Source organism: Pinus tabuliformis, chromosome 1_1, assembly GCF_031772625.1.
Source record: "Pinus tabuliformis cultivar Carrire ecotype Pingquan chromosome 1_1, CPIR1, whole genome shotgun sequence".
NCBI lineage: Eukaryota > Viridiplantae > Streptophyta > Pinopsida > Pinales > Pinaceae > Pinus > Pinus tabuliformis.
Window position 1 is genome coordinate 480006084 of NC_142297.1, and position 16156 is coordinate 480022239.

Sequence of the window (16156 nt, forward strand, 5' to 3'; positions counted from 1 at the left end):
CATAATTTTCAAAGCCAAAAAAGAGTGTTATGAAACCAGCTCAAGAAAAGATAGAAAAGATAGATCAACGCCTTATAATTCATCCTCTTCGAGGGGGCAACCTCCTATACATTACATAAATGAACAATTCTTGGATGATTCAAATGACAAAACCTCCTTTCTATATATAGGAGTCTAAGGAGTCACAATATAACCCAGCCGACCTAAGAATAATAATATAAAGCCACAAAAATAACAATAGAGGGATTCTATGGGGCACAGTAATAACAATATGGGGACAATAAAGGCACAACAATATTAATAAGGGGTACAACTAAAATAGTAATGGGGTAATGACTAGTATTATAGGGACCCAACATGCCCCTCTCCTTCAAAAAACTGTTGTCCTCAACACTTGAGTAGTTCTGGATGTTTCTATATAAAATTCTCATCCTCCCATGTGGAAACTTCAGCAGATAAGTTCTTCCACTTGATAAGATACTCTGAAATTGATCAATTTCGTAGCTGTCGAGTTCTTGTTTCTGTGGCTGCTTCTGGTTCCAATATAATTTTTCCTTCCTCGTCAAGTTCTGGCAATATTGTTTGAACTGGGAGCTTATCGCCTATAACCTTCTTTAAACATGAAACATCGAAAATTGGGTGCAATCGAGAAGTTGCAGGAAGCTCTAATTGTATGCCATAGTACCAATCTTTTACAACACCTTGTACGGACCATAATACTTTGGTGATAATTTATTATTCTTCTTAGCTTGCTTGAGGGACATTTGCTTATATGGTTGTAGCCGTAGGAATACCCAATCACCTACATCAAAACTTCTTTCGCTGCGATGTTGATCTGCCTGTTGTTTCATTCTATTATGTGCCAACACGAGGTTATCCTTTAAGAGTTGGAGGGCTTGTTGTTGATGTTCGATGTGATGTTCCACTGCTTGAACCTTAGAATTTTCTCTTAAATATGATGTGATGGATGGTGTCTGATACCCATAAAGTGCCATAAATGGGGTCATTTTTGTTGCTGTATGGAAGGAAGTGTTATACCACCATTCAGCTAGAGGCAACCATTTGACCCATTGTGTCTGTTTATCAGATACAAAAACGAAGATATCCTTCCAAACATTTGTTTACTATCTCAGTTTGCCCATCAGATTGAGGATGATATGATGAGCTATGAGCTAACTGAGTAACAAGACAAGAAAATAATTCTGTCCAAACATTTCCAGTGAAAATGGGATCTTTGTCAATTACAATAATCTTTGGGTTTCCATGTAGCTTTTGAATTGTTTCCATAAATGCAGTAGAAACTGTATTGGCTTTAAATGGATGTGATAATGCACAAAAGTGTGCATATTTAGTAATTCTGTCAACTACCACCATGATGACACTCTTTCCCTAAAACTTGGGTAAACCTGTGATAAAATCCATTGAAACCTCCTCCCAACGTTGGCTTGGAATGGATAAAGGTTGTAATAGACCTAGTGTCTTAATTGTTTCAACTTTATTTTGTTGGCAAACCAAACATTCCGCCACAAACTTTTGAATATCTGATTTAAGGCCCTCCCAAAAAAATTCCTTCTTAACCCTATGGTAAGTTTTTAAAAATCCCGAGTGCCCTCCTAAGGGAGAAGTGTGAAATTCCATAAGAATCTTTTGTTTTAGCTGGGAATTCTTACAGAGGTATAAGTGATCTTTGTACCATAACGAATCATTTTGCCAGCTAAATGTATCCGACGTACTAGAATCTTGTTATAACTTTTGAATAAGTGCCCACACTTCTTCGTCATTCTTCCATTCCTCCCTTGCTTCGTTTATCCAATCTGGTTGGATAATCAAAATGGCGCACAACAATGCTTCCACATCCTCATCCTTTCTTGAGAGTACATCTGCCACCACATTTTGCTTCCCTTTTTTGTAGATGATTTCAAAGTCATAACCCAACATCTTTGTGACCCACTTTTTTTGCTCTTCAGAGGATAATCTTTGTTCTGAAAAGTATTTAAGGCTATCATGATCCATTTTTACCTTGAAGTGTCTTCCCATTAGCTAGGGTTGCCATTTCTTAAGTGCATCGAGTATTGCCAACATTTCCTTCTCATAAATAGATTTGTGTAAAACATTTCCCTTGATTGGACGACTTTCAAAAGAAATGAGTCTTTCATCTTGCATTAAAACAGCACGAATTCCATTTCCTGAAGCATCACATTCCACAATAAAGGTTTTTGTGAAGTCCGGTGTAGCTAAGACAGGTGCTTGGCACATCACCTCTTTAAGATGTTCGAAGGCCTTTGTTGCTTCTGGAGTCCATGAAAATGCATCTTTCTTCAATAGTGTTGTTAGAGGTGCTGTTATTCTCCCATAATTCTTAACAAAATTGCGATAATACCCGGTCAACCCGAGAATCCTCGCAGATTCTTTATGGATGTGGGGATTCTCCATTCCTTAATGGCTTTAATTTTGCTAGGGTCTATCTTAACTCCTTCATGAGATACAATATGACCCATATATTCCACGTCTTGTACTCCAAAGAAACATTTGGATCTTTTTGCATATAATTGTTTTTCCTCCAATAGTTGTAGCACCCTATCAACATGTTCAACATGATCCTTCCAAGACTTGTTATATATTAGTATATCATCAAAGAATAGCAGCACAAATTTTCTAAGGAATGGTTTGAAAATTTCATTCATCAAACCTTGAAATGTTGAGGGTGCATTGGTAAGGCCAAAAGGCATGACCAAAAATTCATAATGGCCCTCATGAGTTCTAAATGATGTTTTCTGAATGTCTTCAATCTTCATTCTGATTTGTTGATATCCTGAACGAAGATCCAACTTGGTGAAGTAAATTGATCCACGCAATTCATCTAATAATTCATCAATGACAAGAATGGGAAACTTATCTTTAATAGTGAGCTTGTTGAGCTCCCTATAATCCGGACACATGTGCCATGATCCATCCTTCTTGTGCACCAATAATAATGGAGCAGAGAAAGAGCTTTGACTTGGCACATTTCCTCTTTAAGATGTTCGAAGGCCTTTGTTGCTTCTGGAGTCCATGAAAATGCATCTTTCTTCAATAGTGTTGTTAGAGGTGCTGCTATTCTCCCATAATTCTTAACAAACTTGCGATAATACTTGGTCAACCCGATAAATCCTCGCAGATGCTTTATGGATGTGGGGATTCTCCATTCCTTAATGGCTTTAATTTTTCTAGGGTCTATCTTAACTCCTTCATGAGATACAATATGACCCAGATATTCCACCTCTTGTACTTCAAAGAAACATTTGGATCTTTTTGCATATAATTGTTTTTCCTCCAATAGTTGTAGCACCCTGTCAACATGTTCAACATGATCCTTCCAAGACTTGCTGTAGATTAGTATATCATCAAAGAATACTAGCACAAATTTTCTAAGGAATGGTTTGAAAATTGAATTCATCAAACCTTGAAATGTTGAGGGTGCATTAGTAAGGCCAAAAGGCATGACCAAAAATTCATAATGGCCCTCATGAGTTCTAAATGATGTTTTCGAAATGACTTCAGCCTTCATTCTGATTTGATGATATCCTGAACGAAGATCCAACTTGGTGAAGTAAATTGATCCACGCAATTCATCCAGTAATTCATCAATGACAGGAATGGGAAACTTATCTTTAATAGTGAGCTTGTTGAGCTCCCTATAATCCGGACACATGTGCCATGATCCATCATTCTTGTGCACCAATAATAATGGAGCAGAGATTGAACTTTGACTCGGTTGAATTATACCAGCCTCTAGTATTTCTGCAACCATACGTTCAATTTCACTCTTTTGGGCATAGGGATATCTGTATGGCCTGATGTTTGGAGGAACACTTCTTGGAATTAGATGAATAGCATGATCATGATCTTGATTAGGTGGGAGACCTTTGAGAGTCTCAAATACCTTGGAATGATTGTCCAAGACTATTTGGAGATTTGGAGAAATAGATGATTCCAATGTGGAAACATCTAGCGAACATAATTGCGCAATTATACCTTTTCGTTCCTTTTTTAGAAGCTTTGTCATACCATTAGAGCTGATTATATTTCCCAGTTTCCCTACAATACCCCTTAATTCAGCTTCCATTCCTTCCACAGAAAATTTCATGAAAAGTTCTTGAAAATTAAAAGCTATTGTACCCAAGGATTGTAGCCATTGGACTCCTAATACAACATCAGCACCTCCCATTGGAATGGAAAGCATTGTGCTAGTCAATATATATTCTCCCATGGATAGCTTGATATTATGGCACTTTCCAGAGAAATTTATTGTTCCTCCATTTGCAACCATCACTTGACACACTGGTGTTGGATATAAGAAGTAATTCAATTCTTTTGCTACCTTACAATGAATAAAATTGTGGGTACTTCCTGAATCAATCAACACTATTACCTTTTTCTTCTTGATTTGTCCTTCTATCTTGATGTTTTGAGGAGAGGTAATTCCCGCCAATTCATTACAAGATATGGTTGGATTCATTTGTTCTTCATCTAGGCTTTGTTCTTGGAGTATATCCTCTTCTTTTGACCTTTCTTGCTCCTTTTCTTCTTCCTCTTCACAATCTATGTGGAATAATTTCTTCTTAGCACACTTATGACCTTTAGTGTATTTGCTATCACAACTGTAAAAAAGACCTTTTGCTCTTTTTTCTTCCAATTGTTGTGGTGTCAACCTTATAGGTTGTGGAAGACTAGCAGCAACAACACTTCCATCTTTATAGTTGTGAGTGGTATGCTTCCTGGTTGCCATAATTTTGCTTTCCATTTTTCTTGCTAACCTGAATGCCTTCTCTAATGAATCAAGTTCCCAAAGGCGAACATCATGTTGGATATTATCCTTTAAAGACCCTATGAACACATCAATCCTATGCTCCTCTGGAATATCTTTTACCCATATGTTCAATTTTTGGAACTCCTCAATGTGCTCCATTATTGAACCCTTTTGTCTGAGACTTATCAATTGGCTAAAAAAAGTGTTGCATTTTGTATCCTCATAATGTGCTATCAATTCTTCTGTAAAAATTGCCCAAGTGATAAATTGTTTATGATAGCAAAGCCATTGATACCATACAAACTGATTTGGTTCCAAATATAAAGTTGCAATACGTACCTTTTGTGTGTTTTGCACATTATTGAGATCGAAAAAATGCTCCATCTATAATATCCATGTTGTGGGATGCTTGCCATCAAAATTCCTCATATTGTTTTTTGGAATATGGTGGGTCTCGGATCCAACATTAGAGTCTATGGAATCATGATTAACATTTGTTTTGTTCTCATCATGAGTTTCCTTTACTACCCTTTCACCATTAGTGACCCTTTCTTGTAGCAACTTATTCATATTTATCTTCAATTCTTCCATGTGTGTCTTCAAATCTATCTTAAAATTGTCCATATTAGCTTCCACATCATTCATCTTAGCTTCTACACCTTTCTTTAAACCATCCATCTTAGATTCTGTTCCTTTTTGTGCAAGTGACACTTGTTGCACTTGGTCTCGTAATTTTGATATATCATGTTGCATTTCTTCCTCTTCTTCATGATTCATGCTAGAGCTTTCAGGTCGCCTACTAGGTGTTTCCATTTTCTTTCCTCGGGGCATCAATTACAGATAATAATGCTTTGCTATGCCCTTTGAATTCCTTCAAAATAATTTTTCAAACCAAGCTTAAGCAAACATTTAAAAAAATATACAGACCTTTTTTCACTTTGTAGGAGCTCGATATTGCCTCTAATGTATCTCTGTAATTTCAGATCATCTAGTTCTGAAATTGTGACTTGCGGTATCCCTCTATGTCCTCTTTCCAATGCCACTAGTCTGACCCAAATTGGATTCTCCAATGAAGAGTTATGCCAAATCTCCCACAATGACCTAATTATAGACTAATTCAGTAGAGCGAACTTGTACGACGTGCCACGTGTCCCTGTTTCGACCTCTGGCCCTGAAAAATATATACAAGAAACTACAGTTTATCCTCTTTTTGTACCTTCTTACGAAATTTCAATCTGATGCTCAGAGAGAAAGTTATGACGATTTTCCCCAAGTCACCTGTTTTGAATGTAATTCAGGATTCTGCAAAAGGACCAACTTCCTCAGATCATATCTCCGAAAATATAGTGCGAAAATCTATGAAATTTGGACCTGAGATTCAGCGTGATGTCTTCTCAAGCTTTTAGCTTCTAAAACGTTGCAAAAAAAACGTTATAGAGAAAATGCCACGATGACCTGTTTGGAGCAGCAAAACCCTAGAATCCAAAGCTCTGATACCAAATGTTATGAAACTAGCTCAAGAAAAGATAGAAAAGATAGATCAACGCCTTAGAATTCAGCCTCTTTGATGGGGAAACCTCCTATACATTACATAAATGAACAATTCTTGGATGATTCAAATGAAAAAACCTCCTTTCTATATATAGGATTCTAAGGAGTCACAATATAACCCAGCCGACCTAATAATAATAATATAAAGCCACAAAAATAACAATAGAGGAATACTATGGGGCACAGTAATAACAATATGGGGACAATAGGGGCACAACAATATTAATAAGGGGTACAAATACAATAGTAATGGGGATATCACTAGTATTATAGGGACCCAACAAAGAGACTTTTACGGCAATTCTACAAAATATTGTATCCATCTATGATTCTCTGCCGGCAAAGAAACACAAACAGAAAAATGCCAATCGAAATGAGCAAGAAGACAGTCACTCAAGGGTCCCGAGAGCGTCTTTTGACGGAGCAGCTCTGCAAAACTATTGTGGCTGTGGGGTACCTATCATAATGGATGAAAACCTCCAATATCTCATTTCATGGAATGGGGGAAGGGCTCTAACTGCATGGCTGAGGCAATGGCTCTAGCGGGTCTTCTTTCTTTCTACATCTTTTTTGATATTCAGTTTGTTACAATCTTTGGGGACTCCAAAATCATGGTTGATCATGTGATGGGAAAATGCCACATCAGAAGCCCACACCTTGCAGGATGGATGGACAGAATCATGTATCTATGGGGAATAGTGAAAGGATGCACCATTCAACACATTTATAGATCCCAGAACCAGCAAGAAGATATTTTATCAAAGGAAGGTCTTCTATCAGAAATAGGTACCTGGAACATGAAGGTAATAGTTGGCGAGAAATCCTTCTCCATCCAGGATTTCTCCATCCCTGGTTCTTAATTCTCTTTTTGATACTCTCCAGGTATGCACTGTTATTTTGTCCTTTTGTTTAATCTCCTCGAATATGTGTGGTTTATGAATGCTCGAACTATCTTTGCAACAAGTTTATACTTCATAAATGTGTCATCAAATGTGCCTAAAGAATATGCACAGACTAATTCTTTCCTTCCATGCTTTTGTAACAAAACTGCATCCCAAGTGTGATGTGAAGCATCTGCTTCAAGAATAAAGGGCAGATTAGTGTCAGGAAGTTTAACTTTTGGCAATTCACTGATATTAGTTTTAATGTTTCTGACTGCTTCTGTCATCTCTTTTGTCCACCCAATTGTCTTCTTCTTTAGCCTTTTCTGCAAAGTCTTAGTATCATCTGATTGTTTCTCATAAAACTATCTGATATAGTTCAGGCAACCAAGAAACCTCTGCAAACTCTTAACATCTGAAATGACATCTCGAAACTTTAATAAATAATTCAGAACATGTGATTGAAGCCCAATATGACCTTGTTCTATATGCAGTCATAAGAAATCAATTCTCACTTTACCAATTTGAAACTTCTCGTCAGAATCAGAAAGAACAAGTCCATGTCTGTACACCATTTCATAGAACTTTTCTAAATGCATCTTGTGACTATTTACATCTCTATTGAAAACAAGTAAATCATCTATATACACAATTATGAACTCTACACCTTAAAAAATGTCTTCCATCCTTTTTTGAAACTTAGAGGGAACATTTTTTAATCCAAAAGGCATTACAGTCCATTGATATTGTCCATGAGGGACTGCAAAAGTTGTTTTGTACCTGTCTGCAGGGATAATGCCAATTTTCCAAAACCCACTCTTCAAATCAAATTTACTAAAAACATTAGCATTAGCAATTTTTGCAAGAAGGAGTTCTTTATTAGGCAGAGGATACCTGATAGGGAGAAATGCATCATTCAAGAGCTTGTAATTGATAACAAGCCTTTTCTTACCCCTCTTCTGCTCACTATGCTTGTTGACATAAAAAGTTGGGCAAGCCAAAGGGCTTTTACATGGCTCAATACGTTGTTGTTGCAGCGATTGAGTAATCTCCTATTTTCATAAAGCTTTCTCTTGTGGACTCATGTGATTAGCACGTGCCTTTTCTGGTCTAGGAACATATCCTTCTTTATAAGGAAGTGCCACGAAATATTTTTCCCTTGTCCAAAAAGGATCTGGACGGCTTGTTGTACAATCTTTACGAAGCTTGTCTGAAATATTCTGTAATGTTTTTGGACCATGAATCTCAACATTTTTGACAAATCCTGTAGACTGCACTGAATTTGATCCTCTTCAACAAGTTGTACGTTAACTGTGTAGTCATTGGAAGTAGGTACTCTCACTGGACCTTTTGTTGTAGAAAAAGTAACAAAATCTATATCAAAAGTAGCAGGAAGTAATTTCTCCAAAAAATCTTTCCCTAACAAAAAATATTTCCCAGTATCAAAGCTGTACAATGTCACAAATACTTGAACATTATTCAAACAAATTGGAAAATCAAGAGCTATATGGTTAATCTCCATCAAGTCTTTTGTAATAGCCCTAAATTGTAATTTTGTAGGCTGCCAATAATATGCAAGAATGGCACCAAATTTGCAGCAACTACTTATTGTTCCAGAATCAATCTGAGCATCTAGAGTGTATTCCTTAACTTTGGGCAACTTGATCTTAATTGGAATAATCACTCTATCTCCAATTCCCATAATACTTATCATATCAACATTTGTGGGTTTTGAGGGAATCTCTTCTGAAACATTCTTCATCAACAAGCTTGTTAGCTTGGAATTACAATCATCATAATTGCCAATAAGTATTTGAAGTTTAGATGATAATTGAATCATTTATGTTCTTGTATGATGAATGGATGACTCGAGATCTGCAATTTTCTTTTTAAGAGTTGTGATTGTATCCATACCTGATCCTTGTGATTCGTTTGTAATCATCAAAGGTTTGAACATTGAATCAAACTCTTTTTCACTGAATTCATCATCTGAGAAATTTTTTATGTATCTTCTGGAAGAAGGTAGCTGACTTTCTAGGCTTTCAAGTTTCTCTGTTAACCTTCTCCTGGCCGTAAACTGTACTGGATCAAGCTTTGCCAACTCGGCTTTGAATTCTACTATCTTTACCTGTACACTATCTGAAATGAAACATTTTTATGTCAGCAATAAATGTCTCATCAGAGTCAATTGAATCAGAATCTAGTGCAATTCTTTTTATATCTGGTAATTCATTTTCTTCAGATTCTGAGGAAGAACTGGATACTTCAAAATATTCTCCATTAGAATGGGATATGAGATCCCAATCTTTTGGATCATGTACTGAAGAAAATATATCCATGATCTTTATCTGCTTCTTGTCTTTCTTTTCTATGCAAGCATTAGCATAATGTCCTTCCTTTCCACAAATAAAACAAGCAACTTTCCTTGAAGGCTTTGTCATTTTCCTAAATACAACCCTTCTCCCCTTAAAACGTTTCTTAGAAGGATAATATTTCTTTTTAGGAAAATACTTGTCTATCTTGCAGGAACAATTTTGGTGCTTAGTCTTGATATTCTTCTTCTTAGAATGGCAACCAAAGTCATAAGTTTCTTTGAAATTATTGCAGAGCTTAGTGCTAAAATGCATTTGCTTGTGAAAATTCTTTTTAGCTTTTGCAGCAGCACACCCTTTCTGCAAAACTGAAACAATTAACTGTTGTATAGAAGCAAAAGATGAGTTCTTAATCTTGATCTTATGTTCATCAATATACTGATTAATCAGATCTGAATTTTTCCCGGCATGGAAGCTATATAATACCTCAAATATGCAACATTATGAGGATCATTTGCTTGATACAATAATTTCTGCATAGTGCAGAAATATTCTTGCAAATAGTCTATATTACATAGCCTTTGAGATAAAAAAAATTGAGAATGGTGAGCTGAATCTTCTGGTACAATCCATACAAACTCATGTGTTAATGCATCAAACAAAGCTTTTAAGGGATCATCTTCATTTTCAACGATTTGGTTCATATCTCTATCTGATAACTTATCCCACCATTGCTTAAGAATACCAGTAAAAGACCAAATAATATGAGTAACAATATCTGACCATTCTGCCTTAGTTTCTGCTTTTCTATGTAAAGCCCAAGCATGTACATTATGTAACACAGCAATGACTTCATCATATCTCAAACAATCAATATTAAAAAGCAGAGTATTGCCAAATCCTTTGGTGGAAGGATTTTCCATTCTTAATGGAATATTCTGCAACTTCTCAGCATATTTGCTAAATGGGCTTGTTGCAGATGCTTCATGGGCAGTGGTTTCTTCATTATTTTTTCTTCCTTTATGAATATAAGAAAAAATTTCACCTCTTTCTCTCTTAGAACTTGGTTTACCATGTACTTGTTCGCCAGGGGTTCTTGGAGTAGAAGTGACGCCAGACATGGCCAAAATTTGAGGAAATTGTGGAGCAGATGATTGGCCATTTTCTATCAGACTTTTAAGACTAACATAATTCTTAGGTAGTCTTAGACTTTCAAGAGAAGGGAAACCTTTGAACCTTTCTTTCATCAATTTTGTTTTTTCTGTGGCTAAGTTTATTCCTTTCTGCATTCTTTCAAGCTTAGTTGCATCCAAATTTTCTATTTCTTTGAAAAGAATACCTTTTAACCCTTCATCAGATTCAGAAGTAAACCTTAATTTTGAATTAGACACATCTACTTCTCTATATTGTGGAGGAGAAGCAGGAGTAGGAAGAGCCTCTCTTAAATGATCTAGAGATTTAGAAATAATACCCATGTTTGACTGAATATCATTTAATCTCTGTGTATGCTCATTCTATGTTCCCAATACCTCATTATAACTAGTATGCGGTTTCTTAATATGTTCTTTTATTTCTAACACATCTCTGGCTATATCATCTATGTTTTGCAACATACAAACAATCTGATAGTTTGTATAATTATGCATCTTTTCTGAATCACTTTGATCTGAATCTGTAATATTCTTCATTTGCAACCATTGTAAATCTGCTTTCATTGTTCCATTTCTAAATGTTCTCCTAACATTTCCAGGTTTAGATGTTGTTCATTTATCTTTTTAGATAACTCTTTTTGGGCTCTAGGATGAGTAAAACTCTTTATGTCAGGGATGAAGACTTGTGTATTCTTTTTAGGAGAATGTTGTTCTTCAGTTTGGAAACTGGAGGATGGAATGCAGAACTGACAATCATCAATTTTGTGGGACTGAGATCTCTTATGACTCTTCTTGGAGGTAAGATTTCTTGGAATAGTAGACTGAGATGATGATGGTAGGATATCTCCATCTCTACCCGCCAAAAATGGAGATCTGGCGAAAGCAAACCGTGATCGACTAAGAGACGGTGTAGTAAACTTAAGAACAGTGGATCCATCAGGATGTTGGATAAGTGATAGTTGATGTTATCTCAAAATCATGCCCTGATAGGCTGCTGGTCAGGTTGACTCTAAGTAACTATTTCAAACCAACTTTTGGCTGAGGCTTAGCCTCCTCAACCTGAGAGGGCTCTCTCAAAGGTTAATGATTTTGATAAAGATTTAGATGGCTAACTCTTATAGAAAAAATGTGACAAATATGAATGCTGGAAACACATTAAACAACTATCCATTGGGCTTATGGAGTCAACAACACCTCAATATAATAGTGAACTCAACCTTACATAGAAGTCAGGGCACTCAGCATTTAGACATTCAGAACATAACTCATATGGGACCACAGTTTATAAATGCATACAGGAAATCAGAGCACATTCAGTGAATTCTGAGTGATTATACATCTATACCACTGTAAAAATTATGGAAAGGACAAGATCACACATTCTGAACATAAGAAATCCCTCATGAATCCTGAGAAGTAAAGTCAAAATTATATTACTGACAATGAGTCTTTACATAAGCCAAATACAAGCTGTATCATAAAATTTTCCAACCCTGATTACATTGTTGTTTTAGCTATATATAGAGTTCTTATTCTAACTAATTGAGATTCCTCCTCTAGCATGAGCGGAATTCGAAAACTACTTCTAATGACACATATTAACCTTTTAACTAACTAATAAATACAACAAGGTGTTGACTGGAGTTTTTTAGAGATCTAAATCAACTATGACTCTAACTCCATATTACATGCATGATGGCTTCTCCTCATTCTTTGACATCTGGTTTTCTTTCAGTTTGGCTGAGATGGGTGTTTAATGCTCCATGTTGACCTTGGATGCTGAATCTTCTTAACTGCCCAGAAATATTAGGAGACTATCCTTGCTTCTCGGCTTCAGTTTTCCCCAAAATATTCGAATGCAAAGAAGCATGTCCTTTACCTTTTAATCACCCAAAATGTAGAAGTCTGCTACGTCCGTGATGCGTTGTAAGCTTTTTCCCATGTACATGTGTGCAGGCAAAAGTTTCTTGTAAACTATTTAACATATCCTGAACTGTGGAAAATTGCTCACTTTACGACAAAAATTTAAAGTTGGATTTTGAATATATCTTTTCTCCACCTGTCTTGATTTGGTTGACTGTTGATAGCTTCAAATGATGCCTTGTATGCCCTTTAGATATTTCCCTTTCAAAATTCCCGCTTATAATTCAAAACTGCTTGATTTGCGTTAAAATCACCACCTTCAGCAGTTTCGTAGCACGCTACGAAACTGTTGAGTTGTTTAAAACAGCTTTGCTTTTAACCTGAGACCTTTATTAGCCGAGTACTTGATTGCCAAAAACTCCTTTAGACTTTCCACATGTCGAATAGGGATTTATATTTCCTTAGAAAGATAAAATCAAGCAAATTTGGCAAAACTTTAAAACAAAATCTTACTTGAAATGAAAACTCATTTAGCCGGTAGCTGACTTAACTGTGCCTTCAGATCTTCAATTTGTTTCCTCATAGCCTTATTCCCAGCTCTCAGTTGCATATTGATCCTTCTTATGTATTTGGCTTCTTTGATTGCTGGTACTGTCCATGTGTGAAATTGTGAATGGCCATCAAACACTGAATTCAGCTGAGCTTCTACAGCAGCATTCCCCTCCCATAGAGTTTTATTACTTTGCATGTATGGCGACATGTTTTCTAGCGGCTTTCTTAAATTTGGAAATCTCATATTTGGCTGATTCCAATTGTCTCTTTATGACTGCTATATTATCTCCTTGAGATGCGATGACTGTTTTGCCTGTGTCTTTTTGTGTCTCTTCCCCTGTTTCCTCTGTTCTTGGCAGTGCTTCCTGTACCTGTTGGAATCTCCTTGTCATAGGTCTTCTAGGTTTAAAAACAAACTCTTCAGCTGGCACATCAAATCTAAGCCTTTTTGAGGCCTTGGATTTCTTGGTGCTTTCTTGTTCTGACTGCATCAATTCGATTTGAACTGGTAGAGACTGCTCTAAGTCAATAGCCTGTAATAAATCATTTAAACTTGCCTTGGACACTGGACTTTCTTCAACTACTATAGCTTTACCTTTTTCCTTATTTATCTGACTTCTTGTTCTTACCCTTGAGACTACTTCAGATGTGCTTGTTTCAGGTACAGTCTTTTTACCATGAGCCTTTTCCTTAGTTGATTGCTGAGGTTGATCTTGGATGATAAGTGGCTTCACTTGTTTTCTTACTTGTGACTTTGGAACTCTTTTAGCTCTTGCTTATGTTTGGAGCTCAGCTATTGTAAAATCTCTAGCAGGTGGTGGAGTGAGGCCAGTCTGGCTTTTGAATCCAGCCATAAAAATGAATGAGTTCCAATCTCTGTCTATCTTTTGGAGCCCATCTAAAACCAGTAGTTTAATCAAACCATGATGAAACAAAGAGGTTTCACAATCCTCTTTCCTCAGTTATACCTTATCACACATCTTACTCAAACTACGAAACAGATAAAAAGGTAAGTCTATGGAGACCTTCTCGGTGAAATGCAAAAGGAGTTTAAAATGGTAAGAATAAACCTTGTTATACCTTCCTTCACAAGTCAGATGTTTCTGTATGCAGGTGAGTAAGTGAGCATAATATTCTTTGACATAATTCCTGGGCACTGCCTTACTTAAATCTTCATTTACATAATCATCCTTCAAAAACTCCTTGCAAGGATTCATGTCAAATTTGAAATTTTTAAACCATTCCTCTTTTCCTCGTGGGATCTCTGTTATAGTAGATATCACTTCTGGCGAAACCTGCAATTCTAACATGGCTACCTTTGAATTCAAGCCTGTGAAGTTAAGTGCAAACTCTTTGGTTACCTGTGCGTGTCCTCCTTGTAACTTTTTGCAAAACTTCCAGCACCCGGCCTTTTTAAATGCTTTCTTCACCTTTTTCTCCATTGATTCTTCCAAATCCTCGCAAACAATAACTACCAGCTCCGGTTGGAAATGTGTTTCAGCTTCTATTTGAATTCAGCCTCGCTTGATTATCAGCCTTGCTTGAATTTTAAATTTTTCGTTTAAAATCTTTCAAGAAGTAACCTTGCAGATTTGTCATTCATGAAAGGCTTACGGCCATCATTAAGATTTATGCACGGTTGTCTTTCTTGGGAATGATAATTCATGAGTATCAACAGATCTAGTGGTGGTGATAGTGGCAAGGAGTGATGAAATGTGATAAGCGGGGTGCATGAGCTGACATGAGAGGACACAACCTATGACTCACCTAACAGATTTGATATTTTGGGAAAGATTCTCTGCAAAAAGTACGAATCCATGATTTCGCAGCGTGGTCAGTTTTAAATTTGAATGATGCGCTGCGAAACTGCCTAATCATGATTGCGCTGCGAAACTGCTTAATCATGATTTCGCTGCGAAATTACAAAAAGACACGGTGGCTATAAAACAATGGTAGATGGAGGATGGCTGATATAAGAAGACAGGTGGCTATAAAACAATGGTAAATGGAGGATAACCAATGGGAGTTGAGAACAACTTGACTCAAAAACTCTTGAAAACTCCAGATTCTAAGGGAAAAAATTAAAATCAAATTAAACTAGCACTGACCTTTGTCATCGGGCTAGGATAAAAAATTACATGTATCAATTTTACTTCTAAGTGATAACAGTTGACGTGGCTCTTTAGAGGATTTTAATTGGGGATATTTCTGCGACAAAGGAGTGTAGGAACTATTCCATTCATCACGAAGGGTACACTCAAAAAATCCTATCTGTAAAGGAGGTGTATTACCAGGGCCAACAACTACGCCTTCTTTCAAAGCTCTTTGACACAATTTTGTATTTAATGGAGGCATTGAAGTAGATACAAAACGCAAACATATTGAAGAATGAAGTTGAGCTATTAAAGCCTGAGGGGCTACATCAAATCCATGGAATTGGATGTATGCATTTAGGAACTCATTGATGTATGGATCTGTTAAGGCTACTTGGTATCTGGGAATAACTGAAGACCAGACAGAACCATTATTTAATGGACTATAAAATCCACCCAAAAGTGCATCATGAAAATTATTCATTCGAGTATCTAATACGCAGGTCAAATAAGAAGTATTGAATCTTGGTCTTACTAGAGGATTTATGCCAAATTGAATCATTCCAATATGAATATAATTGTAGCCATGTTTCAAACCCCATTCAATATCCTCTTTCTTTATCAACGGAACTTGATACACATACTGACTAGTAGAAATAGGGATATTCACAGAAGTAAATCGGAATAACTGAGCAGCTCTAAATTAAAAAGCAGGAACCTTATATAGTTTATCGATTTCTATCCCTGGCAATGTCCAATTAGGCTGAGGTTCAAATTCTTGAACGAGCACTTTCTCATCATACAACTTATCATTACTAGATCTATACTTACTCAAAAAAGACCATCTTTTTTGTCTAGCAATTTTCTTGTCATCGGGCTTCTGAAGAACAAATTCATTCATAGAACCAGCCATTAAGATTAGATATAAGTATGCACCTGAAAAAAGGAATAAAGATTTTGTGCA